General features: G+C 51.0%; 1 long non-coding RNA gene across 6 annotated transcripts; it reads left to right on the forward strand.

Moving 5' to 3' along the window:
* The first annotated feature begins 183 nt into the window (after nucleotides 1–183).
* LOC113896031 lies at nucleotides 184–21,570 on the forward strand. Of its 6 annotated transcripts, XR_003511976.1 has the most exons (7): nucleotides 184–426; nucleotides 2,635–2,812; nucleotides 3,947–4,162; nucleotides 4,664–4,820; nucleotides 5,288–5,569; nucleotides 6,761–6,873; nucleotides 18,870–19,146. It is a non-coding gene; the product is annotated as an uncharacterized LOC113896031 (long non-coding RNA). The 6 variants fall into 6 exon arrangements; XR_003511981.1 differs by lacking the exon at nucleotides 18,870–19,146 and adding an exon at nucleotides 19,469–21,570 and having other exon boundaries at nucleotides 184–2,812; XR_003511974.1 differs by having other exon boundaries at nucleotides 184–2,812.
* The last annotated feature ends 3,724 nt before the right edge of the window (nucleotides 21,571–25,294 follow it).

A 25,294-nucleotide genomic window follows, 5' to 3' on the forward strand; every position in this document is an offset into this window, starting at 1 on the left:
CACTCCAGTACTCTTGCCTGGAAAATCCCATGGACGCAGGAGCCTGGTAGGCTACGGTCCATGGGGTCGCTAAGAGTCGGACACGACGAGTGACTTCACTTTCACTTTTCACTTTCATGAATTGGAGAAGGAAATGGCAACCCACTCCAGTGTTCTTGCCTGGAGAATCCCAGGGACGGGGGAACCTGGCGGGGTCGCACAGAGTTGGACACGACTGAAGCGACTTAGCAGCAAGTAGCAGCAGCAGTCCTTTACTCAGATAACCCCTCTCTGTTCCTGTTGAATCAAGGTGTCTGCAAGAGACAAAGCCTGGCTGTTTATCCTATTTCTGTTGTTACTTCCGTTTCGGAGAGCAAACAGGAGCCTGATTGTAAATGCCAAACCTGGAGCCTACCTGTCTCAAGCGACGTAAGCAGGAGATTACATGTAAGTGTCTGGCCTGAAGTCCATCTTTTTATTGTCCCCAGAAATGTAAGCAGGAGACCAGTTGTAAATGCCCAGCCTAGAGTCCATCCATCTCCTGCCTCACCTTCCATTTTTACTAGGAAACCCAGGGAGCCAAATTTCCCTAACCTCACCCCTCTTGTTCCCCCACCAAGGACCCTGTCCTGCATTCAGGATTTATGGTCTCATCCATGGGTTCATGTCTCCAAATCCTTGACCCTGTTACTGGACCCATTTTAAACCTTTACATAAACAGCCCTGAAACTGGCTTATCTTCCATTGTTTTTTCTGATAGTGAGGCTGTTGAGATGTACCCTGTCAGGATTTGACCACCAGGTGGCTGCTGGCCTCACGGCCCGGCTTCATGGGCAACCAGGCATAAGAGCCATGCTTTGGAGCCTAAGAGCTGGGCTGGGCGCAGTGCCAGGCAGGCCCACCCTGCCGGCCCTGGAACCAGCGCCCTGGGGGATCAGGAGGGGGTGGTGCGTGCCAGTGGGAAGAAGACAGTGGGCAGAGCACCCCCACCTGGGTGGGGTGCAGACACCACCTCCCTTCACAAGCAGCAGCACCCCCCAACCCTGAGCAGAGGCAGGGACACCAGTGGCCGCCGAGCGGGGTGCAGGGCACCGGGGCACATGACCACATGCCTACACTTCAGAGGTGCTCCACTCCAGGGCAGTGGCCGCCTGGGAATTCTCCTCAAGCCGAGGGGCCCAGTGAGGGGCTCTTTCCTGCCTGTAGGATGGAGAGTGGACTGGTCCACCCCCCATGCTAGGCTGCTGCCCAGAGGCACAGTTGTCACAGGTCCCTGTGGGCCCTTGCACCTGGCAATGCTGGTGGCGGGGGCAGGCACAGACCTGGAGGCTGGGACCCAGCCCAGTGGTCACTGGCAGGACAGTCAGTCAGCAGAGGCGGTCGGTGCTCAGTGGACTGAGATGATGCCCACAGAAATGCCCACGGGCAGGAGTGGCACTTAGAACCTTGGAAGCAGGGTTTTCAGGAAGACATGGGTGTGGTAGAGCACAGGCTAGGTGTCCAAACTGACCCTCACCTGCTCACACCTGCCTTCCTCCACCTCACCTGCTCACACCTGCCCTCCTCCACTTCACCTGCTCACACCTGCCCTCCTCCACCTCACCTGCTCTCACAGGCCCTCACCTGCCCTCACTTGCTCATACCTGTCCCCACTAGCCCTCACCTGCCCATACTGTGTACCCATTGGCCCTAATCTGCCTCATCTGCCCATACCTGGCCTCCTGCACCTCACCTGCCCATACCTGCCCTCCTCCACCTCACCTGCTCTCACAGGCCCTCGCCTGCCCTCACTTGCTCATAGCCGTCCTCACTGGCTCTCACCGTCCCTCACCTGCTGATACCTGTCCTCTCTGCCCCTCACCTAGCCCTCACACATCCTCCCTTGCCCATGCCTGCCCCTGCCTGCTTATAACTGTCCTCGCTGGCCCTTGCCCTCGCCTGCACGTGCTCCCACTGGTGCTCGTCTGCCCTCCCTTGTCCCCCCTTCCCCGTCCTCAGTGGCTCGCACCTTCTCTCACGTGTCCTCATGGCCCTCACTGCCCTCCTGGCTCTGGGACCCTCGCTCCCCCGGCTCCTGGCCCTGGGGCCCTAAGAGCTGACTGTGGGTGGGCTGGGCAGTGAGGTGGCCTGAGGATGGGTGCGCCCCCGGGGGCCAGGCCGCCTACTGACTCCTGAAACCACCTCTTTCTTCAGACTCTGAGTGGCCAGGCAGGGGTAGGGGGCAGGGGACAGGGCCGGGGAGCGAGCCAGGCAGGGACCCAGTGTCTCCAGGTGACGCCTCAGCTCACCTGTCCCAGCTGATGCCTCAGAGCTTGGCCCAGACAGGGTTGCCACCTCTCTGCTGGTTTCCCGTTATTCGGGGTCAGAGGGCAGGGACTACGGCAGAGGCTCCTGGTGGTCTCCCTGACACTTCTGCTCTGTATGGACAGCAGCCCAGTGCCCAAGGCTGCCTGGGTCATGGGTCAGAGCCTTGGAGTAAGAACAAGCTGGCAGGGAGGTGGGCAGAGAGATGAGGAAAGAGGTGCCAAGGGTCTACTGTCTGATGTTTTATGTGAAAGCCCTGATTTTTAACTAATTAAAAATGTTAAATTAGTTAAAACTAATTAACATTGATTAAATTTGTACTAATTAAAACTAATTGAATTCTCTTCCAAGCCCCGAGCCGACTAAAGCATCTGACACACCAACATACATCTGCTGGCAGGTGGGCAGCAGGTGGGCGGCAGGTGGGCAGCAGGTCACCAGTTCAAGTCCCCTGGCTCCACTGGGAACAGGGATGACCTTCCAGTCTCTGCTCACTCACAGGGGAGGGGAAGCAACAGCATAAAGACAGGTAGGGGGGTCTGGGGGGCCAGTGGCATAGGACCATGTGCAGAGAGGGACCAGCTCTGGTCTCAGTCCTGAGAGGGGTGTAGCCCCAGAGGAGAAGCTGGGGGTTGGGGTGCAGAGACCACCCGTGGTCGTTCACAGGATCAGGCAGAGGGGTGCTCTGGGGCAGAGCTGGGGGCACATTTCGTGTCCCGGGCTGACTCAGACCAGGTCTCCTGGCTGACTGCCTGGTGGGGCCCACAGGGCTAGTGGGGCCACGGATGTAGATGGAGCTGTATGAGGGCCTCTCCCCCTCGGGTGACTCACCTGGGGCAGGTGGGGACAGGCTGGTGCCACCCACCCTGAGAGGTGCCAGGGCCCTCGTGACCTCTGTCCTAGCTGCCCTCTGCCCTTCTGTCCTGGGAGATTCTGATGATCCACAGATGACAAGAGGGGTGAGCTTGTTCAGCTCAGATGAGGATCTGGTGATCTAGGTGACGACACCAGCCCTCAGCGTGAACAGAAAGCAGTGCTCATGGGAAGGTGGGTATACCGGTGACCGCACCCCACTGCCCTGGGCTTCCGTCCCTGGAGAGTGAGATGGTGGACAGGGTTGGGGCGGGGAGCTGCCTCTTGCCTCTGAGGAGCAGAGCTCTCATCACTGTTTCAGCAGCAGCTCTACCCTTGGCGGGCACACCCTGGGGACACCTATTCGGGGTATTTTTAGAGCTGCACCTCCAAAGTGAGGCTGCCAGTGGGTTGGTAAACAACCAGCATGCCCTTGCTCCGTGAGTGCGTCCAGGCCTCCTTACTGCTGGGGAGGTGGATGGCTCACAAGCTGGGCTCTGCAAACTCCAGCGGGAAGGGAGGGCCATCTCAGCCAGGTGACAGCCCCTGGCCTCCAGCTCTAGTGAGGAGAAATCCTGGGCTGGGTCCGCAGGGAAGGGTGGGAAGGACACCACAGCAGTCTCTCTGCAGTGGGGTCCCCAGAGCCCTGGGGGGCAGGGGGGTGCTGGACAGGCAGCCGGAGGCCCACAGGGCACATGGCTGGGAGGCTGACTGGGCTTACTTAGGGCATAATGTGACCACTGAAGATGGTCCCAGGTTGGCCCAGAGTCCCCTTCAGGACCTCTGACCTCCCTGGGCCTCTCATCTCCAGGGACCCTGGGCATGGAGGGAAATAGCGCTGGCTGTTTCCTCAGGCCTGTGCACATCAAGGGCAGTGTCTGGCCCCCAGTTCTCTGCCCCTCTACCTGGTCAGAGTGGGCATGACTATCCTGCCTGGGTGCTGGCTCCACCCTGCCAGCTGGGGCACCTGTGGGAGAAGCTGGGGTGCTGTCTCCTGCTCTGGATGGGTCCACCTACACAGCCGCGGGTGAGTGACAAGCTGAGGCCTGTAAGCCTGGTTGTAGGTCTAGGGCTATCTGGGTGAAGGCGGACATCACTAGATTCCTCCTGGGGGTAGGGGGTGGGAGTGGAACCTGGGGGAGGGTCTTCCCACCAGAGGGTGCTGCCAGGTACATAGACCTCTCTAAGCAGTTGACACCTAGCATGGAGTGGACTGCCTGGTCTGCGTGGCTCCTTCTGAGCAGAGCTGGCTGTGGCTGTGTCCTGTTCGACCAGCCCTGGGTCAACAGGAACTGAGAGAAGCCAGCTGTGGGGCAGGGAGGGTCCCGTCCTTTCTCAGCCTCTGCCTCTAGGGTCTGCCAGCTGGACGCAAGGAAGTGAGGCAGGAGGCAGGAGCAGGTGGGGGCGGCCACCCAGTCCCCTGCCCACCTCCCGTTAGTGGGGTACCTTGACCAGCTTCCCCTAAGACTAGAGGATGAAGCCAAGGCCCCAACTGTGCTGTCTTGACTCTCTGGAACCTTTTGTGCAGGTTTATCAAGGTAACAGTTGCATCTTCAACTTGGGGAAATGACTCTCACAACTTCAAACAGTGCAGAGGAGCAGAGCATGGACCAGCAGCTGGGGCCCGTGTCCCCTCTTCCAGCCTCAGGCTTTGTGCCCCGGGGGCCCCACTGTAGCCCTGACAGGTGACACGGCCTTCCCGTCAGTTCAGATAGGGAACCCGCCATGTCCCGAGGTGGTCTCCAAACCCCATACCTCACATGGGGGCTGTGACACGGCCATTAGAGACCTGAGATCACAGAAGGGACCCTGAGGACCAGCTGTGACATCCAGAAGGCTGGCCTGCACGCTTCCTGGGGCCCTAGATGTGGCCAGAATCAGAGAAGAGCAGCGTGCAGTGCCCAGGTGCACGGCCCCGCCCCTCCGCACACCCCGCCCCTCCGCAGGCCCCGCCCCCTCCACCTCTCGAGAAATTCTGCTTTCCCAAGTTCTTGCCCAAACCCATCTGCAGCCAACTGCTGTCCTGCCTGGACCAGCCGGGCGTCTAAGGCTTCCTGTCATCTCCATACCTGCTCTGTCCACCACAGTGACCACTAACCGTGTCCTGACAAATAAATTAAGCAGAATTTGAAACCCAGTTCCTCTGTTTCAGGCCCTTGGTCACGTGTGAATGGACAGTGCAGGCGTGGGCCGATTCTATCACTATGGACAGCTCCGTGGGCAGCGCTGACCACAGCACCCACCTCGGCTGCCCAGAACACTCCCTCGACACTTGAGCCACACCAGCCCTCCCTGTGCCGGAGATCCGGACCCATCCTCACCCAGCTTCTTGCAGCAGAAGAGAGGAGAATGACACCATGCAGGAGATGACCACAGGGACACAGGGTCAAGGAGCTGGACCCCAGCTTTCAAGGTGCAGCACATGAGCCCAGAGGTCAGTGTCTGAAAGTCTTGCCTCTGCCCCATGCCTGGGTTGCGGCTTCTTCTCCAGGGTAGGAGAAGATAGCTACCAAGGTGGGCAAGCAGAGGCCCTGACGGGTGCCGCACCATGTGGCTGGACGGGAATACCAGGAAGTGTACAAAGGTCCCGTGACCCACACTGGAGTTACTCCCCTGCCTTTGGCTACAGATTTAGACCATCCACTAGAGCCAAGTGAAACGTGTTAGCATCGTAAGAGAATTAAGTAAAGTAACTGGCTAAAAAATTATGTATATGATATGTATATGTATGGGCATATGTGGGGCTTCCCAGGTAGCACTAGTGGTAAAGAACCTGCCTGCCAATTCAGGAGACATACTGGGTCTTGAAGATCCCCTGGAGGAGGGCATGGCAACCCACTCCAGTATTCTTGCCTGGAGAATTCCATGGACAGAGGAGCCTGACAGGCTACAGTCCATGGGGTCACACAGAGTCAGACACGACTGAAGTGACTCAGCACACACAGCACATGGACATATGTAGAATAAAGTGTAAGATATCTGGAAATACACAACAAGAAACATGCAGAGCATACATAGGGAAACAAAAAATATTTTTGGATGGATATCTAAATAAGGAGAAAATGTACCCGGAGCCTCAGGGGTGGCTCTGTGTTGCTGAGTCAGTTCCCCAGGACGGATCTGTAGAAACAGAAGGAAGTCCATCAAAATACAAGGATCACATTTGTCTCTAAAGCTCGCCTCTATGATGCACATGTATGATGGGATTACTTTTGTTTGCAGAGAGTGGCGCTGACCTGAGGATCTGGGACAGGCTGGGTGGAGGCTGCTTACACAGGGCCGTGACCATGGGGAAGGGGCAGGGCTGGCACACATGGCCACTGGGGATAAGACAAAGGTAGACACACATCATCAGAGGAACAGTTCCAGGTAAGTCAAAGTTTAACATAAACATCAATAACCACGTAGATCTGGGGCTGCCGAAGGCAGGAATCACAAAGGAAAGACTGCAGGGCATGCCTTCATTGCTCAGTTGTGTCTGACTCTGCGACCCCATGGACTGCAGCACACCAGGCTTCCCTGTTCTTCACCATCTCCTGGAGTTTGCTCAAACTCATGTCCACTGAGTCAGTGATACCATCTAACCATCTTGTCCTCTGCTTCCCCCTTGTTCTCCTGCCTTCAGTCTTTCCCAGTATCAGAGTCTTCGTTCAACTGAAAACACCTTTAGGTCAGAGAGCTCCACAAGGGACCACAGCCCCGAGGCTCACTGCGAACACGTCTGCTCAGACCTGCCAGGTAGGGCTGGTGTCTTCAGGCAACGGGTGTGTGTGTACACATATTTGCATATTCCTATGTTTGATGAGGTTGTTAGGCCAACAAGAAAAAGAGGAACATGCACTATGAAGGATGGGCAAGCTACAGAGATGATGACTACTCAAAATGAGAATTAAAAATAATCATGTTAAAGTCATGAGAGTGCTGTTTTGACAGTCCAACTTGCAAAGGTTTTTAGAAAACCTATGTTTTCAGGGGTTTTTTGTCTTTCTTTTTTGGAATGGGTAGTATATTTGCATAATTCAAATGTCAAAAAGTATAAAAAGTGATGCAATGATATGCCCATCCCCTCTCCATGCAGGTCCTGCCATCCCTGCCCCGCCCCCTACAGGCAGTCTCCATCCAGGGGAGAACCCACCCCAAACATGCAGCAGCACGCGTGTCCACGTCCCCTCTCTGCTGCGTGGCTGCTGGCGGACTGTGCATACTTCCCCCCTTTCTCAATAAATCTTGGAGACAGCTCTAAACCCACACACAGGAGCTTCAGGTTCTCTTCTGAGTGGCAGCAAAGAACTAATCACCTTGAACAGTCACCATCGTGCTGGTGCACAAGGATATTTATAAGATCCTTTCCTGGACATAAAAGTATGCTGTCAAAGTGGCCCCCGTGGGGGTAGGGGTTGGGGGTGTGTGGAGAGGTTTGTTTTAACCACGGCACCCAGTTCTGGGCAGAGAGCACTGGCGCCTGCCGGTGTGAGAACACCCACACAGTTGTGTTCACCTGACTTCTGGATGGGGATCCTCTTCAGATTTCTGGAATTTCCTCTGTGCAATTCTTTTCAAAGTAAGACTGTCCTGTGGTTCCTACCCACATTTTCCTCTTGAACGTGAAAGTGTTAGTCATTCAGTCATGTCTGACATCCCATAATTTTCTATTGGCTATCAGACATCATGTTTTCCCCATGTGAGATATTTTTGTGTTCCTATTAGCACGCTTGAGCTTGTTCTGGAAAGCAATTGACTTGGAAACAACTCCTTTCTCTCAAGACTTATGACTTATTGTGGGATGGCACAAAGGCAGGAAAATACAACTGAAAATGAAGATAAAAATCAGTCCATAGAAACAGATCCAGAAATGACAAAGAAAACAAATTTAGTAGACAAAGACATTAAGACATTTTTTAGAACTATATTTTTATGTTCAAGAAGTTAGAAAAAAGAGCAGATGTGATAAAGACAGATACAGATATAAAAGATCCAAATCAAATTTCTAAAAATGAAAACTACAATGTTCAAGGTGAAAAATACACTGGAGGGGAGTAGCAGACTCATTGGAAAAGACTCTGATGCTGGGAGGGATTGGGGGCAGGAGGAGAAGGGGACAACAGAGGATGAGATGGCTGGATGGCATCCCTGACTCGATGGACGTGAGTCTGAGTGAACTCCGGGAGTTGGTGATGGACAGGGAGGCCTGGCGTGCTGCGATTCATGGGGTCGCAAAGAGTCGGACACGACTGAGCGACTGAACTGAACTGAACTGAGACGTCACAGAAGAAAAGATTAGTAAACTTGAAGATACAGTGCTAGAAACTGTACAGAATGAAACACAAAAACATGTCCTAAAAAAAACGAATAGGAAGTGTGACAACTTAAAGTCCTCTAATATGTGTATTACCAATGTTCCCCAAGGTAGAGGGACAAACATTTGAACAACATGAATGCACAGATCCAAGAATCTCAATAAACCCCAAGCACAAGAAATAATAAGAAAATAATACCAAGGCACAGCACGATCAAACTGTTCAGAACTAATGACAAAGAGAAAAATCTTAAAACCAGTCAGAGGGAGGAAAGACACTTTCATATAGTAAAAAAAGAAAAGAATAATAGCTCTTATCATGGAAACACTGCGAATTAGAGCACAATGGAGCAACCTCTTTGAAGTACTGGAAGATACAGACCCAAACTAGAATTATACACCCAAAAAATTGTCTTTCAAAAACGGAGGTGAAATAGGCATTTTTAGACATGGGAAGACTGAAAGTCTTCACACCAATGGATGTACATCACCAGAAATATTAAAGAAAGTCCTTTGAGAAGAAGGAAAATCTGAATCAGTACAGAGGAAAGAGAAGCATCAAAAATGGAAAAATATGAATAAATATAAAGATGTTTTTTAAAATCCCTAAAATATAACTGACTTCTTAAAGGAAAAATGGTGTATAGTGGGGTTTGTCACAAACTTAGAAGTAAAATGCATGACAACAATTGCATAAATACTGGGAGGGAGAAACAGAAATCTACTCTTGTAATACAAGATTCCCTGGAGGAAGGCACAGCAACCCACACCAGTGTTTTTGCCTGGAGAATCCCATGGACAGGGGAGCCTGGAGGGCTATAGTCCATAGGGTTGCAAAGAGTCGGACATGACTGAAGCAACTTAGCACAGCACACACTGCATAATAGTACTGTGCTAAGTTAAGGAGGTGCATTATAAACCTAGAGCCACAGATAAAAGAAAAAAGAAAGAATTATGGCTAATAAGCAAACATAAAAGATATATGGAATTAAAAACTATTAATCTCAAAGAAGGCAAAAGAATAGCAGATGAGACAAATTTAGAATAAATAGATGATAGATTTAAACTTAACCATATTAATAACCACATTGATATTCTAATGGTCAAAAGATTCCAATTGGAACAGAAATTGTAAGATTTAATAAAAGAGCAAGACCAAATAATATACTGCCAACAGGAAAAACACTTTAAATGTAAAGATACAAATAGGTTAAAAATAAAAGGATGGGAAAATACATAACATAATGATACTACTTAACAGATAGTTGGAGTGACTCATAACATTGGATAAGTAGATATCAGGGCAAGAAACATTGTAAGAAATATGAAGGATTATTCTGTAATAAGAAAGGGATCAATTCATCATGAGGACTAACACCCTAAGCATTTATGTACCTGATAAAAAGCTTCAAAACAGGGAAGCAAGAATTGCTAGAACCGGAAGGAAAAGAACAAATCAACAATTGTAGTTGGAGATTTCAACACCCTATCTCAATAATTAATAGAACAAATGGACAGAGAACTTAGTAAATGAATAAACGACTTAAATGATACTATCAATCAAATTAATATTTGTAGAGGATGTCACCCAACCACAGCAGAATACATAACCTTTTTGCTCCACATAGTTGATGTACAAAAATAGACCGTATTCTGGCCCATAAAACGATTCTCAATAAATTTAAAGGATTCAGGTCATTCAAAGTATGTTCTCTGGCCACAGTGAAAATCAATTAAGATTCAATAACAAAACTAGGTAATCTCCAAATATTCAGAAACTAAAAACAGATATCTAAATGATGCACAAATTAGAAAAAAAAATTATAGGAAAATTTCAAAGTATTTTAACCAGGATGAAAATGAGTATACGACTTATCAAGTTGTGAGGTTTTTTTTTCTACTTTTTCTGCTTTAATTAAACATCTTATATGATTCCATTTATCTCCTTCTTAGCATATCAATTTTCCTGATTTAAAAAATATTTAAGTGCTACTCCTACAGTTTGCAGTATACATTAAAACATGACCTTAGTGAGGTTTATCTGAGGTTAATTTAAGCCCATTTTCAGTTTTAACTGTACTGCTTCATATAGAGTGGAGGTGCCTTACAGGCGAGTGTTCCAAGATTTCACTCCATTCTCCTGGCCATTGCTGTTGTTTGTTTTACTTAGTCACCCAAAACATTGCTATTATTACTACTTTAAACAGTTATGCTTTAGATCAATTAAGAATAAGGATGAAAAGGATTTTATTTTATCTTTATTCCTTCTTAAACACTCATTTCTGTATGTAGATCCAAGTTTCTGACCTATAGCATGCCCTTCTCCCCAGAGAACTTTAGAAAAAATATTTCTTGTGGAGCATGTCTGCTGGCAATGAATTCCTTCAGTTTTTGTTTGTCTGAGAAAGTCTTTATTCACTCTTAAGAGATAATTTCATCAAACAGAGTTCTAGGTTGGTGGAGGTTTTCTTTCAACACTTTAAATATTCACTCCACTCTCTCCTTGGTTGACTGTAGATGCCCAAATTCTCAACTAAATGTCAGCAAATCAAGCTCAACAACAATATGTAAAAAGGAAAATACATCACGATGTGGCAAGGTTTTTCCCAGGAATGCAAGGCTGGTTTAACATTTGAAAATCAATTGATCTAATTCATCACAGTAACAGACAGAAATTAAGAGAAACCACAGGCTTATCTCAGGAATGCAAGGTTGGTTTCGCATTTGAAAAGCAATCAGTGTAACACATCACAATAACAGATAGAAATAAAGAAAATCTATACTTTCTTCTCAATAGATGCAGAAAAACATTTTTGATGAATCTTAAATGCAGATTGCTCAGTGAATGAAGTTAGTCTGAAAAGACTGCATATCATGTAATTATAATTGTATTTATGATGTTCTGGAAAAGGTGAAACTGTTGTGATGGTAAAAAGATCTGTGATGGCCAGGAATTTGTGAGAAGGGATGAGGGATTGGGTACGTGAAGCAAAGGGATATTTTTTTTAGTGTGGTTACATTATTCTGTATGAGACGCTAATGGTGGATATATGACATTGTCCATTTGTCAACTTTACAGCATGAAGAATATACCTTACTGTGTGCATTTAGGAGTTTGGGGATCTCAGGATGGAACCCAGAATGTGACAAAATAATCTTACTGTATCACAAATGTATACAGCATCCTCACTGGGGAGCGTTCGTCCTCACTGACCTCCTTAGGAATGACTAGTTTTGGAAATGGGTGGAGTCTATAAGTTCAAAGGCCAAAGAAATTGTGCATAGGTTGATAAAGTTGTTTCCTGGGGGACATGGGTTGATAAAGATTGAGGGCAGGAGAAGAAGGGAGTGACAGGGGATGAGGTGGTTGGATGGAAACACCACCTCAATGTACATGGGTTTGGGCAAACTCTAGGAGATAGTGAAGGACAGGGAAGCCTGGTGTGTTGCAGCCCATGGGGTCACAAAGAGTCGGACATGACTTAGCGACTGAACAACAACAATATGTGTATGCTGTTACTGAACAGAGCTTGGGTCTACTCACGTGATGCACAGCAAAGCCAGCCTACTGATACCAGGTTGTGGTGAAGGAAAGTACAGCATTTATTTGCAGGACACTAGGTAAGGAGAATGGGCAGCTCATGCTCAAAAGATCTGAATCCCTAATGGCTCTTAGAGAAGAAGTTTTAAAGGCAACATTAGGTGTGAAGGTTGCAGGGTGCATGATCATGGACATTCTTCTGATTGGTTGGTGGTGAGATACCAGGGTGGTATTTCAGGAACTTCAGCTATCAGTTTTCTGACTCCAGCTTGTCTGGAGTCTGTGTGCTGGTGATCATCTTGCAGTCACTTTCTCCACCTGGTCAGGGTTTAGTTTCTTCAAAAAAGCCTAAATATATTCATCATATTATCTATAGCCCTTGAGGAGGAACTAAGCATTCTTGACTTTGTTTTATGGCTAAAGTATTTTTATTTTGTCTTGCTTTACTACTTTCCTTTGTGTCTACATTTTCTCACTTTTCTGATTAAATGTACTCTTTGGAAGTCAGGGAAGGCTTAGGTGGCTAAAGGCTTCTACAAACAAGAAATGGGGGATGAGGACAGGTCTGATCCTGGGAAGGCCCTGCAGGTCCTGCACAGTTTTGATACTGGCATTAAACAGGTAAGTGGATGGGGTGGGAGCCAGGTGTCCCCCTGTTATGGGGGAGGTTACACCTCAGGAAGGTGAGGAGAGTTAGAGGCATCGGGGTGGACTCATGTTTAGCTTAAGGAGGACGCCAATGGATAAATGGAGGAATTTTAGATGTGTGCAGTCACACCTCAGAAATACCGCAGGTTCAGTTCCAGACAGTAAAGTGAATGTTGCAATAAAGTGACTCACAAAATTTTTGGTTTCCCAGTGCATATTAAAGTTATGTTTATACTATACTGTTGATTATTAAGTGTACAATAGCATTATGTATATAAAAATCAATGTACATCAGTTAATTAAAAATACTTTTTGATTAAAATGCTAATCATCATCTGAGCCTTCAGAGAGCTGTGGAAGTGACAACAAAGATCACTGATCACAGATCACAGTAAATACAACAATAATGTCAAGTTTTGAAATACTGCAAGAATAATCAGTAATCTCAGATGACACCACCCTTATGGCAGAGAGCGAAGAACTAAAGAGCCTCTCGATGAAAATGAAAGAGGACAGTGAAAAAGCCGGCTTAAAACTCTACATTCAGAAAACTAAGATCATGGCATCTGGTCCCATCACTTCGTGGCAAATAGATGGGGAAACAATGGAAACAGTGACAGACTTTATCTTCTTGGGCTCCCAAATCACTTCAGGTGGTGACTGCAGCCATGAAATTAAAAGATGCTTGGTCCTTGGAAGAAAAGCTCTGACCAACTTAGATAGTATATTAAAAAGCAGAGACATTATTTTGTTACTTTGCAAACAAAGGTCCATCTAGTCCAAGCTGTGGTTTTTCCAGTAGTCATGTATGGATGTGAGAGTTATACTATAAAGAAAGCTGAGTGCCAAAGAATTAATGCTTTTGAACTGTGGTGTTGGAGAAGACTCTTGGGAGTCTCTTGGACTGCAAGGAGATCAGACTAGTCCATCCTAAAGGAAATCAGTCTTGAATATTCATTGGAAGGACTGATGCTGACGCTGAAACTCCAATACTTTGGCCACCTGATTCGAAGAGCTAACTCATTGGAAAAGACCCTGATGCTGGCAAAGATTGAAGGCAAGAGGAGAAGGGGAGGACAGAGGATGAGATGGTTGGATGGCATCACCGATTCAACGGACATGAGTTTGAGTAAGCTCCGGGAATTGGTGATGGACAGGAAAGCCTGGTGTGCTGCAGTCCATGGGGTCAAAAAGAGTCAAACACAACTGAACTGAACTGAACTGAAGAATTATCAAAATGTGACACAAATATGAGACATGAAATGCTGTTGGAAAAATGGAGCCAGAGACTTGCTTGACACAGGGTTGCCACAACCTTCAATTTGTCAAAAACACGATGTCTGCAAAGCACAATAAAGCGAGATATGCACACAGGTTAATGTGCACACATGTACTTCCTTCTTCATCAGCTGAGTGGACTTAGAAGCAGCCACAACCGGGCAGCAATGATCACGTCAGTGCCCAAATCGTGGTCTCTTATACCATTTCCCGGAGAAGGGACCAGACTCCCTGGAGGAACACTGACTCTCAGACAGGAGCAGGAAATGGCTCGAGGAAGGGAAGTGCTTGGAAACAAACCACAACAGCCACCATGGACGGGCATGTCGGGGACAGCAGAGCCAACCGAGGAACTCCCGAGGGCCAGCGCCAGAGCCGGTTCAGCAACAGAACAGCAACAGTACTGGATCACGACCCAAAGCATAAAATAAATAAATACCCCCGGGGCCAGCCTGACGTAAACAAGTGACAGAGAAGGAAACCAGGAGGATCCACGTGGCTCTGCAGCTGTCCGGTCCTCAGGGGAGGGGAGCGCCCCTCCTCGGGTGGGGGGCGGGCACAGTGACCTCCTTCCAGAGGACGGTGGGAGGTGGTGGCAGCACAGTGGAGACACCTGCCACACTCGCCTGAGCCGGGCGACCACGGTCAGCGTCCACCATGGAGGTCACGTGACGGCACGCACCCTGACGGGACGTGGTGAGAAGGGCCCCTCCCCTCTGTGGTCTTCCCTGAGGGGCGTCCTGAAAAACGCCTGGCTCCTCCTCCAAACCGTCAAGGTCGTTAAAGGCAAGAAGGTCTGAAAGACTGTCACAGCCCAGAGGAACTCTGAGGGGACACGATGGCTGCATGTCATGTGGGGGCCTGGCTGGAGCCCTGGGGCAGCAGAAGTTCAGTAGGGGAAACTGAGGAGTCTGAACAGACTGTGACTTCCTGGTTTCATTAGCAATAGTGTGTTGATTATTGGTTCACTCGTTGTAACAAATGCCACGCGTGAATGCAAGATGTTAATAGGGAAAAACGGGATGGGTGTGTAGGAAATCATTGTGTTATCTTTACAGTTTATATATCTACAACTGTTATAGATGAACTTTAAAAAAAAAGGAACAAACAATACTAGGGGAAAAATAAGGATTTTATCTATAGCAAATAACGCATGAAAAGGTGCCATTATTCATTTGGGAAATGCAAATTAAAAACCCCACGAGGTAGCGCTACACCCAACTAGAAGATGAAAGTCAAAAAGGCGAGCCTTGAGCCAGATGCTGGCGAGGAGCCAGGACTACAGCAAGTGCAGCTGCTCCAGGAGGCAGAGGGGCTCTTCCTTAGAGTTAACGTTCAGGAGTCACGTTGTGTGGATCCGGGAGTCCCCTCCTGGGTGTCTACCCAAGAGAAACAATCACCTGCCTTCAGAGCAGTTTTGTAATCACCCAAGACAAAGCTCAGCCCACTGTCCATCACTAGACGACTCTGGACTGTGGCAGCTGTAGTGGGGAGGCTGGCAGCTGTAAGGGAGGGGACCACCTAGCGCAGCAGGGACCTCAGAGAGTGAGTGCTGAGTCATGTGAGCATGCCAGACCTCAGGGTGAACATGGTGACGACTCCACTTACATGAAGCTCTGGAACGTGCACGGGAATCATGGTGACAGGCAACGGACGGGAGGCTTCCAGGGACAGGCGGAAGATCCGGGTGACTGTTCACCACCCTGGTTCTCGTGCTAGGCTCCCAAGCGTGTATGTATCAACTCCTCCAGTTTAAACGTGGATGATTTATTTCTGTTCCCAATAAAATTTCAGGCAAAAGCACAAGCAATTCAAGAAGTTGGACTTGTGGGTTTTTGGTGAAATCAGTGAATTGTTGGTGTTAAAAACACAGCCTCTTGCTTTTACGTCAGAAGTGTGTTAAAGTTCCTTCGGGGCTTTAAAATGATAAATGCTCAAATCTGCCAACACGAACAAAAATTTAAACTGACGCACACCAAGGGCAGTTGTGTCACTAACTTGAACAAATCCCATATGAACTCCTCGCACAGCAAACAGTTCCAGGGGAGTGGGTCATAATTTTTAGGACAAATATCTTCTGCATTCTTCTTTGAACATGTCTTGTGTTTAAGAAATAGCCCGGCTAAGCGCTGGCTTCTTCCAGCCCACTGTGCGGAAACACACCCCGCAGGGCTTCTTGGCAGGAACATGGCTGCCTGCTTGCCATCCGGATGGGGTGACCAGATTTGCTCCCTAGTGCCCGTGTGGAAATTTCCAGAGATGTTTTTCCTTCGTCACATCTTTAATTTGTCAAATGGGCCTCTCTCACTTCGGTTGCCAAGTTCACACAGCTGCCAGGGAAGAGCTGGCCCGCGTGCCCGGGAGGCGGTCCATGTCGGTGTCCAGCCAGACCCTCTTCCACACTCAGCCCCGCAGAGTCTTATGGGGGTGGGGTCCCCCTGAGGCGTTCGTGGAAGCAGGGTGCTGCCTTGCTCCTGCAGAAGTGAACACGAAGTGCCCCCTAGGGCCTCCTCCATCCTCCCTTCAGTGTGAGAAGCAGGGTGGGTGCAGGTGCCGCTGACTCATGAGGGCTGTGCTGGGCTCCCAGGTTCCTGTGAATGAGTTTGTTTTGGGCAAGGCACCATGCCACTCCTGCCACCCTGACCTTGAGGACAGGCTGACTCTCTGTGCCCAGCCTTCTCCTCTTCTCTGCAGCAAGGGTTCCCGTCCTGCCACTCAGTCTAGGGCGCTTTGGGCCCTGATTTGTGCTTTTATAAACCAAAAAAAGAGAAAGGACTTTTGTTTCCTATAATGTTGATACCTCTGTCGGCAAAGAACCAGCAACGTTGAAAGCCTTTCGTGGATCCCTGCAGCTTTGCTTCCGGGGATAACAAGCACGATCTCCCCTAGAATGAATTGTGCAGCTGTTTCAAAGGTCAAAGTTCAGGCTTTGGGAACACGCTGGGACAGAGCGACACCACGGGCTGTTTTCAGCGGAGGCGGGAGATTTAACCTTGTGGCTCAGCTGGTAAAGAATCTGCCCGCAATGCAGGTGACCTGGGTTCGATCCCTGGGTTGGGAAGATCCCCTGGAGAAGGCAAAGGCTACCCACTCCAGTATTCTGGCTAGAGAATTCCATGCACAGTCTATGGGATCGCAAAGAGTTGGACAAGACTGAGCGGCTTTCACTTTCACTGGAGTAAAGGATATGGTTTGAGAACAGCTCTGGGTCCCCTAGTCCTGGCACAGTTCTGAGCATGAAGAGCTGTGATGACCAGATAGAAGAGGCACACCCACCCCACCGCAGGCCCTGTGGGTGTGGATGTAGGTGTGAAGACTGGAACTAGCAGCTTCTTTGACATTATGAGGGCAGCCACCCCAACGGTAAGGCTGACATGTGCAGAGCTGCACAAACAGATATTTGCAGCAATGGGTCTGGAAACCTGATCATATCTGCTCTGGACTGTCCTGTCACAGGAGTCAGTATTTATTAGCAAGTTCATGTTGAGGTCCATCAGAGTTGGGCATTCTGTTTCTTGAAACTTGGAGGTATCGCTTGTTCTAGAAGCACATACTCTAGAATCAGGGCACATTGACTCCCAGGCCTTTGACACTGACCTTGTGTTGGCTCATTCATACAAAGAACGTAATGCAATAGCCCAGGACTGGCCACACTGCAAATTTTTACTTCTGAAAGTTATGACCAACCTACATAGCATATTAAAAAGCAAAGACATTACTTTGCCAACAAAGGTCCATCTAGTCAAGGCTATGGTTTTTCCAGTGGTCATGTATGGATGTGGGAGTTGGACTGTGAAGAAAGCTGAGCGCTGAAGGATCGATGCTTTTGAACTGTGATGTTGGAGAAGACTCTTGAGAGTCCCTTGGACTGTAAGGAGATCCAACCAGTCCATCCTAAAGGAGATCAGTCCTGGGTGTTCTTTGGAAGGACTGATGCTAAAGCTGAAACTCCAATACTTTGGCCACCTGATACGAAGAGTTGACTCATTGGAAAAGACTCTGATCCTGGGAGGGATTGGGGGCAGGAGCAGAAGGGGACGACGGAGGATGAGATGGCTGGATGGCATCACTGACTCAATGGACATGAGTTTGAGTGATCTCCGGCAATTGGTGATGGACAGGGAGGCCTGGCGTGCTGCAATTCATGGGGTCGCAAAGAGTTGGACACGACTGAGCGACTGAACTGAACTGAACTGAAATTGTCTCTATTCCACAAAAGTATCTTCACTCCTCACTCGTGTGGGATTGTGTCTCTAAAACTTCCACGGCTTTTACTTTCCCCTGCATCTGAGCAGGCGGCACCCAGTTCACTTGATCTGTCTCCCATGGCGAGTCCTCTGAGAACTCCCCTCCCGCTGAAGCTTTCACACTTGAACTTCCAGGGCACCCATGTGCACTCTCCCTCTTTAGCTCCACCTCCCTGCTTTCTGCAAGGACAGGATCTCTCCCCTGCTGGGGACCCCTTGCCATTGTCTCATGGTTCTGTTTCTGAGGCCGAGCACGTTTGGGATGGAGTCAGCTCTGCCTGCCGGGCTGATGAGACCTCAGGATGGTTTCACCTCCACCACAGGAGGGCTTCTTCTCTGCCTCTAGTGTTTGCTTGTCCCCAGTAGCAGTCATGGTGCTGCGGGCCCTGTGAAGGGGGACCTCATAATTTCCTCCAGAACAGTGAAGTTGTAACAGAGCAGGACCCTCTGGGACCTTCCTGGGACAGACTCCACCCCAGAGTCCTCCACCTGCCTCGTTTGTAAAAAAGCTGTAGTCTCCATGGCCGCCTCTGAGTCACTGAAGCCTGGCTCAAGAATTAATGCTTGAAAGGATGTGAGCATTGAGTAACGAAAAATGGCAGTTGGGTCAAAACTGGTGACAATTTAAAAAAATAGATCAGCCATATGGTAATCACAGAATCTTTAGTTCCTCCCTGAAGTAGCTTGATAACTGTCTGATACACACTCCTGAATTGTTCTACAGATACTGAAATCCTCACCAAATGGAAGAAGTTCACTGAATGATGGCCATGAATGAGTAGTCCCTAGACTGGTCAGGACTAGATGGCTGATGATGGAGATTCCTAGAAGACCATCCCGTTACCTCACCACCAATCAGAAGAAAACCACAGCCTGCAGCCCTTACCCTACATGTTGCCTTTAAAAACCCTTCCCGAAAAGCCACCGGGGAGTAGGGACTTTTGAGCACAAGCTGCCAGTCTCCTTGCTCAGACCTACAGTAAACCTTCCTCTGCTCCAGACTCCAAGTTTTTGGTTTGTCTGGCCTCACAGTGCATCAGGCACATGGACTTGGGTTTGACAATGAAATAAAGGAGTAAGCTGGACGTTTCAAGCCACCAGCCTCAGCTGGTCACAGGCCACCGCCCTGCCACAAACCTGCTCTGTCCCAAGGGGGTGGGTCTTCCAGGCCCTAAGCAGCCTGGACCCTAGCCCTTCACCCATAGGATGGGGGTCCTTCCCAGAACCAGGCACAGCTGTGGCTGTGACCCTGTGGGGGAGGTGCTCAGCAGGCTTTTTTTCTCCTGCTTTTGCTCAGCGGGCTTCTCTTCCCTCTTTCCCCAGGTCTTGGAGCCGCCAGGACCTCCCTGTGTTGTGTCCGTGTGTCCGCAGGATTTTGGATGATGTGCTGTTGAAAGTGGGCGTTGGAGACATGGTGTCTGTCAGGGATTCGGGGTCCTGTGGAGGGCGGGGTGTGGGAATCCTGCTCGCCACGACTGTCCATCCACTGCAACTCACTCATCCGTCCACACAGAGCCTGGGTCCAGCCCGCGCGGAAGGGTTGGGGCTCAGTGACAGCAGGACTGTGCCCGGGTGTAGTTCACAGCCACGTCGGCGCAGACAGGAACCCGCCTGTGTTCCCGGGCTGTGGGGTCAGCCTCTCCAGCCCTCACTGTCCCCACACAGCCTAATGGGGATGTCTATACTGCCCAGCTCCTGACCTCCAGGTCTGCCTTGCCTTGTCTTCCCAAGCGCCACTCCTCAGACCCAGACCCCTAGCGCCTGGCCCTCACCTCCGTCCTTCAGCATCTGCCTTCATCGGCTGAGGATGTCCGGTCCCTCTGGGAGCCCAGCCAGCTGCCTCCCCCATCCACTCCCACACACCCCCCACCCCGTCTCAAAGGGGCGCTGATCACCCCTACCATCCAGACACTCCTTGAGAAGGCCGCTGAGGCCTGGGGAGGTCACGTGTGCTGGGGTTCAGAGCCAGGGTAGTCTCTCTGAGGCCAGGCTGTGCCTGCAGGAGGCTCACGCTCTTCCCAGGGTGTCCTGCCTGGAAGCTGGGGCCTGGGGTGGACATTTGCTTTGGGGCCGGGCTCTGCGATCGGGGGTCCCATTATACACAATGACTGCTGCTAGAAGGCCTCTGTACTCATCTGGGAGTGTCCCAGGCACAGACGTCACTCATCAGGGGCTGCTGCACATGGATAACTCAATGGGCCCCTGGGCAAACGGGCCCCAGTGGAGCCCTGCCCTGGGAGGCACCCAGGGGGGGTTAGGGTGTGGACGGCCCCTCCTCTGACCTCCTCGTGGCCCTTTCTCCCACCCAACGGAACTCTTAGGTGGATGGGGTCTCATCCCCCCACCTCCGGGGACTGCTGGCTCTACAGGAGCATTATCCTGGCCTTCACCTTTGCCCTGGGTGTTTCGGGTCAGCAGGGGGTGGGCAGTGAATCCTTTCCCCACCCCTGCCAAGTGTGGAAGACAGGGGGCTGCCCGCCAAGGCTGAACCCCTGAATTCTCAGAAATGCACCTGGGGGCCCTTGGCCTCCCTGCTGGTCTCTGGCCCTCATGCAGGGAGTGTCTGGGGAAAGGTGGAGATCCCTAGTGCCCCTCCCACCCACAGAGGGAGGGAAGAAAGCACATTCTGCCTGTGACTTTCCAGCCTGGCAGCGGTGGCTCAGAGCTGGTACTCCCTGCGACCTCCCTCACCATCCATCTGTCCAGGGAGCTCTGTCACCGGGCCCTGTGAGTGGGGCTTTGGGGGCATGGCTCCATTTCTCAGAGGTCACCTGGAGGCCTCCCCAGCTGATTTACAGTCGAGCACAGAGGCTCTGAGACTCTGGTCCCGGGGCAGAGCAGCGTCTCCCGTCCTGTGTCCATTAGCTGATTACTCTCCTCTTTCCCTCCTTGGGGAGTGAGCGGCTGGTTCTCCAGCCTTCACAAGCGACAGCATCCTTTTGTCCTTTGTTTGTCCTCCTCTCACTGACAACAGAAAGTGGCCGCCCCCTCTGGAGACCCCAGCTCACTTTCCACCCTGCCCCCGCCCAAGCATCGCCTCTCTTCGTGCTGACAGAGCAGAGCTCAGCTTTAACCCTTCCCTCCCCTCCACTCCATGGCCTGGATGAGTCTGGTTGCTGGGAAGACCAAGCCAGGATTAGAGCCTCGGAACTTCCCTGGAGTAGGGAGGGGGCTGGAGATGGAGTGACCGGTGGTCAGGCCCATGTGAGGAAGCCTCCACACCATCCCAGCCTAAGGTGCAGGGGGTCCAGGTCAGCAGACACATCCAGGATGGGAGGTGGCACACTCCACTCCTCAGGGACAGAAGCCCCTTCCTGCGGGACACTCCCCGACCTCGCCTGTGTGTTTCTTGGCCTGGCTGCTTGTCTGTGTCCTTTATCATCTCCTTAATTACATAATAAACTGGTGAACATGGCTGTTTCCGAGGGCTCTGGGAGCTGCTCCTGCAGATCAGTGGAACCCGAGGAGGGGTCCTGGGAACCCCGACTTACAGTTGGTCAGTCAGAGCACAGGTGACAAGCTGGACTTGCGGCTGGCAGCACCTGTGGGGCTTGCTATCACCCCAGGGAGGCGTGGTAGTACTGAGTTAGCTCGTAGGATACCCAGCGGTGGCCGGGGAGATGCTCAGTGTGGGGAAAACCCAGACCCTCGAGGTCAGAAGTGCTGTGTGTGTCAGGGGGCCACTCGCAGGAGTGTCCCCGACACACTGGGGTCGCCACTGAAGGTCAGCACCAGCCTCTGTCCCAGGTGGCCGGCTGGGCCAGCCTGGGTGCCTTTGACCACAGACACCTATGGGTGCGGGAGCTCGGCGGCTGTCCAGTGAAGAGGTCCATGAGAATGTCCCCATGCCATCCGTGGGGGTCCAGGAGGGCTATGGTGCCCCCAGCACCACGCAGAAGGGGCCAGACCCCGACCTCAGACCTGGCCTCCCATACAGCCCTCACGTCTCCCTGCCAGGGCCGCTTCCTTCCCCAGCACCCAGCGCCCTCTGAGGGGAAGGAGGTGGGGGTAGATGAGGCCCTTTTCGCTGGGGGTGGAGTGCAGCCTGGGGGTGTTGGAGAGTCTTCAGGGTCAGAGGCTCAGGCAGACTTGGCACCCGGTCAGCGCAGGGCTGGTCAGAGAACACCCAGCTGCAAGTCCGCCGAGCAGGACTGCGATGCCCTCCTTTCAGCCCGGTTTATCTGTCTCCCCAGATGGCGGCTCTGTTCTAGGAAGGCTCCTGGAGTGTCGGGTGGCTGCAGGTGCCCCCTGCTCACAAGCCATCCCTAGCCCCCAGCCCCCCCATGCCTGGGCAGCTGGCACCCCGCCTACTGGCTCTACCCCCAGGCTCCTGGCCCCAGACTCTGCCAGCTGTGCCCACCTCTTTGCGCCCGGGAGTCATTTGCACCTATTTGCAGGCAAGAAGTGGCAGCTGTGGCCTCCTCCCACCGGGGGTTTCTCAGCATCAGGAAGCTTTCCCTGAATTTGGCTCAACAAGAACTGGAGAGATTCGATTTGACACATGGCTTTTGGCTCTGCCAAGTGCCGGGAACCCGGGAGTTGAGGCGAGCGACAGCCCTGCCTGCAGACACCCTGGAAACCGTGGGTCCACGTGTGCTGCCAGGGCACCCAGAGGCCCGAGGGGCTCCTGGCTTCCTAGGACCCCCCCATAAAAACAGTAAAAATTCTATGTTACAACTATTGATAGGAAGGCCAATGCATCAATATTATACATGAAAACATTTTCTTCAAGATCAAAATTTTTTGTCTTTCTTTTAATTTTGAATGTAATTAAAACACTGATCGGAGAAGGTGATGGCACCCCACTCCAGTACTCTTGCCTGGAAAATCCCATGGACGGAGGAGCCTGGTAGGCTGCAGTCCATGGGGTCGCTAAGGGTCGGACACGACTGAGCGACTTCACTTTCACTTTTCACTTTCATGCACTGGAGAAGGAAATGGCAACCCACTCCTATGTTCTTGCCTGGAGAATCCCAGGGACGGCGGAGCCTGGTGGGCTGCCGTCTATGGGGTCTCACAGAGTTGGACACGACTGAAGCGACTTAGCAGCAGTAGCAAAACACTGATGTGGGCCCAGGTGGCCTGAGAGCTCTAAAGCCCCAGTGGAGCTTGGAGACACTTGGGGTTGGGCAGTAAGGTGACGGGGGAGGCTGGGGCTACTTGTGGGTGCAAGGCCCATGTGGAGGGGCAGGAGTGGGCACAGGAGGGCAGGGGGCTCACCACCCACACCTATGTATGCCTGGAACCAGGGTACACACAGCCCTACCCCCAAGGTAGATGCAAAGATGCCAATGGTGGGTGTCTGAACCCTCAAGGCGATGACCAAATTGTCTGCACTCGATCCCAGGCCCTTGGGCAGGCTCCTGGCCTCCAGTCGGGGAGGAAGCTGGTGCAGCTCGTGAACCGGTAAGGGCCCTGGGGGTGGTGTGGCTGGTGTGCTCCACGCTCTAGAAACTTCAGACGTGCCCACCGCCAACCTATCTGTGGAGGAGCGAGGCCAGTGGGGTGGCAGGGTGGAAATGAAGTGGGCTCCTCTGAAGGACCCCAATTCTGTCTTCAGCCCTGGGGGTAGATTTGGGGATCACCATGGGCTGAACTGTGTCCCCTAAACCCACATGGTGCAGCCCTGACCCCCAGCACTCAGAATGGGAGGTGATGAGAGACATGGTCTTCACAGGGCCATGTGGGTGATCCCATGGGACTAGTGTCTTTATGAGAAGAGAAGATGAGGACACACACGGACACGCACAGAGGGACGACCACGTGGGACCCAGGAGGGGACGGCCTCACCTGTCAAATGCCCCTCATGCAAACCCAGCCCAGCCTCTCCTTGCTCGTGAGCTGACCTTGACTTCTCGCCTGGAAACGCCTCTCACTCAACGTCTCTTTCCCTTGCAGGACCTCGAGTACAGTCCCTGCCTTACATTCCTTGTTTTTATCTTAGTAGTTTCTGGGGTTTACTCAGAATTCGCTGCACCCACTACAGTGAGTGCATCATGAGTGAGGTTACTCACCTTCTCGCTCCCAACCTGACCCTAAAACGAAACATAAACAAGGTTGGGATCATGTCTTCGAGGGGATAAGTAGACGCCATGTAGGTCGTGAGGGAGACTATGACCGTCGCTCACGCTTCAGGGCAACGCCACTATTTCCTGTGCCGTTCACACAGGAAGAGAGGCTGCCGAGTGTTTCATGTTAATGAAGAGAGCTCTTTCAGAATTATCAGACGGATTTTTACCGTATCTCTGTGAGATCAGTGTATTTTCACCTTCAGAACTTTGATTTGGTCATTTTCTTTGTCTCCTTTTCATGCTCATACTTCCTTCTACCTTCTTGAACATACAGGCTCTAGTAGTCAAAATCGTTTTAATGTTCTTATGTGCTAATTCTATCTGTGTCTTTTCTAGGTCTGCTTCTATGGACAGACTTTGATCCTAGTTATGGATCGCATTTTCCCACTTCTTTCCATGCGTAGTTTTTTTGTTTTTTTTTTTCCATACTGTATAGTATGTGGGATCCTAGTTACCCGACCTGCGATGGAATCTGTGCCCCTCTCATCGGAAGTGCAGAATTTCAACCACTGGACCACCAGGGAAGTCCCTACGGGTAGTAATTTTAAAATGGACAGCAGACATTGTGAGTGTTACAGCACATGTGCTGGACTTTTGATATTACTTCACCTGTCTGGGGGCTTTGTTGGGGTCATTTTGAGGCTTGCTTTAAGGCTTCCTTAGCGTGGGTCTTTTTTCTGGGGCCTCTCTCACCTACCTGTCCCTACTCCTCCAGGGTTAGGATGGCTTTGCTGGCTGGAGAAAACAGGAACTACTCCGGCCTTGTGTAAGCTACCGAACTTGTTCTGCCTACTCCTTCCAGCAGCTCGTTCTTGGGTGTAGCCAGTTTCTAAGCACATGTGCACGGGTCACCTCAATCCTAGACTTGGGGGAACCCCCTGCAGTTACCTCCCCTCCCCCCTCTTTAGTCCACTCTTCTCTCATTCTGTTGTTGTTCAGCCACTGTCATGTTCGACTCTCTGCGACTCCATGGACTGCATGCAGCACGCCAGGCCTCCCTGTCCCTCGCTGTTTCCCAGAATTTGCCCAAGTTCATGTCCATTGAGTCTTTTCTCATACTGTCTTTGAAACTTTCCGG

The sequence above is a fragment of the Bos indicus x Bos taurus genome, chromosome 1 (genome assembly GCF_003369695.1).
Source record: "Bos indicus x Bos taurus breed Angus x Brahman F1 hybrid chromosome 1, Bos_hybrid_MaternalHap_v2.0, whole genome shotgun sequence".
NCBI classification, from domain to species: Eukaryota; Metazoa; Chordata; class Mammalia; order Artiodactyla; family Bovidae; genus Bos; species Bos indicus x Bos taurus.